The sequence below is a fragment of the Sus scrofa genome, chromosome 3 (genome assembly GCF_000003025.6).
Source record: "Sus scrofa isolate TJ Tabasco breed Duroc chromosome 3, Sscrofa11.1, whole genome shotgun sequence".
NCBI classification, from domain to species: Eukaryota; Metazoa; Chordata; class Mammalia; order Artiodactyla; family Suidae; genus Sus; species Sus scrofa.
In genome coordinates this window covers 108,207,876-108,212,229 of record NC_010445.4, presented here as the reverse complement: position 1 = coordinate 108,212,229, position 4,354 = coordinate 108,207,876, and the positions used below count along the sequence as shown (strand labels likewise).

General features: G+C 46.4%; 1 long non-coding RNA gene across 1 annotated transcript; it reads right to left on the bottom strand.

The window, feature by feature from the left end:
* On the bottom strand, positions 354-3,900 carry LOC106509859. The gene is made up of 3 exons (XR_001307804.2): positions 3,508-3,900; positions 1,390-1,473; positions 354-1,273 (listed from the first exon to the last, which is right to left on the bottom strand). It is a non-coding gene; the product is annotated as an uncharacterized LOC106509859 (long non-coding RNA).

Sequence of the window (4,354 nt, the reverse complement as noted above, 5' to 3'; positions counted from 1 at the left end):
CTGTGTCATGTGGGCATGTTCTATAGCCTTTCTGAGTGTCAGCATCATCATCTGAAAAAAAAAATGACATTAAGAATACTTCCGGGAGTTCCCGTCGTGGCGCAGTGGTTAACGAATCTGACTAGGAACCATGAGGTTGCAGGTTTGGTCCCTGCCCTTGCTCAGTGGGCTAACGATCCGGCGTTGCCGTGAGCTGTGGTGTAGGTTGCAGACGCGGCTCGAATCCTGCGTTGCTGTGGCTTTGGTGTAGGTCGGTGGCTACAGCTCCGATTCGACCCCTAGCCTGGGAAGCTCCATATGCCGCGGGAGTGGCCCAAGAAATCGAAAAAAGACAAAAAAAAAAAATACTTCCTTGCAGGGTTGTTGTCAGGGACTAGAGAAAACAGATACGACGCACCTGGTACAGAAGGTAATGAATGTACTAGTCATCAATCATTGCTGCCCGTGACCATAGGATGAGGGCTTGATAAGCTATCACCTTGAGGGAAAGGACAGTGTCTTTTGACCTTGGCACCCCATCACTTAGTGACATGACAAAAATATTCAATACTTTGTTCAATGAATTTTTAGAAGCAAGCATCTCCTTTCACTTGATGGATAGAAAGAAAGGCTATGAAGTAGTGGGCTCTGGAAAGAGAGTGCCAACTCCAGCCTTCACTGGCCGTGTCAAATTGGCAGCTCTGAAGGGCATGTGACTTTTGCTTGGCTGCCTGCATCTGAACCCCTTCCTATTTAGGGGGAATTTCCTCCCTGAGAAGGAAGCTAAACAGCCTCTCAGAGAAGCTGAAAATTCCAATTCTTCCTTCCTTAGCCTCCCTTGCTGCTACCGCCCAGATTTGTGTTCTCCTGATCAGACCGCTTGGCCAAATTTTTACATGGGAGCTGATGAGACAAGAAAGAAGTGGCAGAGGGTAGTGGGAGTCATGACAGCTGAAAAGTGGAATGTCAGGCACAAAAGAGGCGTGGTGCTTACAGCAACAGCAGGAGCAGTTGAAGAGTACCTGCGCAAAAATGGCAGTGGTCCTGATCCTGGCAGCTAGTGCTCTGTAAGAGTGGCGGTGCTTTGCTCCTCGGACCAGTTCTGCAGACATGCAGGCATACTCTGGAGGCCTAGCCATGGTTCTCGGTGAGCTTCCCCAAAGCCTTCCAGTATTCTGTTTCTGCTTTATCAGCCAAAGTAATCTTCTGAGCTTGCAAACCAGAATTTGACTGATCCAGAAAGGTATTTAATCTCTGCTGTTCAGTTTTCCCATCTTCAGAATAAGGTTAATTCCTTAGGGATAGAAGATAACGTATGTTCAGTATCTGACATCAGAGTGCCCAATAAATACTATTTCCCTTAAACACAAGTCCAGCCGCGCCATAGCCTGAAGCCTCAGTATTACTTACATTCCTTTTGGACATCCGAGTACTTGTGTGTCTGGGGATCCACACCGTTCTAGAGAGACCCCATCTTACTGGCTGGTTCTCTAGCTAGAGGGAGAACAGAAAGCCAGGGATAAAACCACAGCCCAGGGTGACAAGTAGAATCACTCAGAGCCATCTAGAGTTATCTGTCTGACCCAAATCCAAGCTGGGAACCAGCTCTGGCCCTCAGCTCAAAGAAATCACAGCTAATATCTCCAAGTTTCCCAGAGTCCTCTAGATACATTGGAATGATAAAATGGTAGGAATAAATACTATTGTAATACTTCCAAAATATTATTTCTTCCGTTTTCAAAATTTGCTAAAACTGGAATAAGAAACAGTTGCATTCATAATCTCTCTTTTGCTCACAGACTGGTTTTTGCCCTTGTTAGGGCACCTGCACCTTAAGGATATTGGCAGCAGGTGGTGATAAAGAGCTGCAAGTTACTCAGACTAGGGAGCCTTGACAGAAATTCCAGATAGCTTTCAACTGCTTTAGACTCACCTTGTAGATTTGTAGATGACTTTGAAACCTGTTAACTGCAAGAAAAGGAAAGCTACTCAAACTGTCTCAAGCCAAAAGGGGTAATTCATTAGCTCTATAGCGGACTGTCTCACAGATCCCAAGGAGAGTAGGACAGCCAGAGCTCAAAAGAACCTCTCTCTCCATTTCTCTATGATCACCTGAAGCCTTGTCCCTAATCCTCTCAGCCACCCCTTTCACTCATACAGACAGCTACACAGATTGTTCCCTCGTTTCACCTTTCCTGTCCTCCTTACCTAAAATAGCGGCTCCCAATCCCATCAATCTCTATGGCCCTAGTGGCCTTTTTTTCCTTCGTCGTGCTCATTATGGTCTGAGCATACAGTGTATGTTTATGTCTATGTCTCTCCCTTACTTCACTAGAATGTGGACTCCATGAGGAAAGGAACTGTGTTTTAGTCGCTGTTGCATCACCTATGTCCAGAAGAGGTTATGGTGCATAGGAGATGCTCAGTGAATCTCTCTGAACGAGGAATGAATGAATGAATGAGTGAATGAATGAATGAATTCTCCTTGGCCCCCTCGGGGGCTGTTTTCTGCTTCTGGGTGCTCAGGGAAGACATGGCAGCCTAGCACAGGTCTCTTTGAACACTCCCCCTCATTCAAGCACCTAATTATCAATTAATTTAGTTTCTTAGTGAAATTCTCAAAGATAGAAAGGATCTGATTGGCTCTCTCTAACCTACAAATGAGTTCCTTTGGAATCCACCCTAATTCCAAAGACCTTCAGTTACAGATGGGGCTCAAAGCACCAAAAGGCAGCCAGGGCTGTGGAAAGAAAGGATTGGCATCCCTATGCCAAAAACCATTACAGGCACATGGAGTTCCCTGGTGGTTCCATGGGTTAAGGACCCAGTGTTGTCTCTGCTGTGTCCTGGGATTGATTTCTGGCCTGGGAACGTCCATGGGCCATGGGCACAGCCAAAAAAAATAAAAAATAAAAATCACAAGCACAGTCTCTGTTTTGTTTAATTTAGCATGTGTGCATGTAATCATAAAAACCAATTAGTGATTTCCAAGTTCCCCATGGATTATTGGGGGAATTTGGACAATCTCTAATTGTTTTTTGTGATTACATATACACATGCAAAATTAAACAAAGCCCACATGGATGTGTCTTTCTTCATGAATCGAAAGCCCTTGTAGGTAGATCTTCTCAGGCGCCCTGATCAAAGGCTAACCTCTGCAGGAAACCTGAACCCCACCTCAGCAATTAAGCTTCTCCTCTGATAGACCCTCTATGCTGTGGTTTCCTTCTCTCCTAAGAAAGCCTCAAACTATTTTTCTTCTGCTCACCCACTTGGTCACGGGCTGAACTTTTTTCATCCGTAACCCCCCCAACATCAGCTGTCTCCATGTCTTGTCCCAGTTAGCTCTGGATTGGGACAGAGCCTCTACTCCACTTGAACCTCTGCATTTCTCCTTCACCTGCCCCTCACAAAGGAGAAAGCACCCCAGGCAGTTCCCTTTTTCTTTAGCTACAGGGGAGGGGGTGCGATCACTGCAGTATTAATTAATTAACAGACTCTTGGTCTGGTTACCCTGGCAATGCTTACCAAAGCATCAGAACCCTTCCAGAACAGCACGTCCAGCAGTCAATTAACTGTTTTCTTCACACATATAAGCCAGGAGCACAGAGCACCTGGCGCAGAGATGGCACCCAGGGGACATGCCGTAAACACTTGCTGACGAGCTGACAACACCATGGCCAATGAGGAGGGTGCTTGATCTGCTGACTTGAACATCTGAAGGCATTTAGAGTTGGTGGCTGAGACACTGTCCAAGGGGAATAGCAGCCAGTGTGATTTTTGAGAGCATCAACGTGGTGCTAATGCTCAGAAATAATCTGGAAGAGCGGGGGAAAGACTATAAGCCTTTGCCAGGCCAGGCTGCCACTGAAAAGGAAGAGGGAAGAGTTAGATTGGTTCCTTCTGTGCCTGTCATTTCCACTACCTTCTTCTGAGATAGCAAAGAGCGCCTTCCACATTGAACCCCCACCCCGGAGCTCGCATCCTAGCAGGCCATAAGTCTAACTCATGCCAGGTCAAGTGTCAATCAGGAGAGCCTTCCTCAGCCCAGTGTGAGTAACTGGGAACGCTGACCATCTACATAAATGCAAGAACCAGCTTTCAGCTTAGTCACAGACAAGCATGCTATGTCCAGCTTGCTTCTTCTGAGGCTCTGCTGGTGGCTCCAGTCTTTAAGAAAGGTAAGACCTCCCGGGCACCTCTCAAGTTCAAGTTGAAATTGTTGGCTCCATTGCACGTTCAATCACTGATTGCTTCTCACATTTTTTTGAAGCTCAAGAATGGAGAGCGACCCACTCAAGCTAGCCTACTCAAAGGAGAGTCTATTGGAAAGAACACACAGTCACCTGACCCAGCTGAGCCTCTGAGAAAGAAG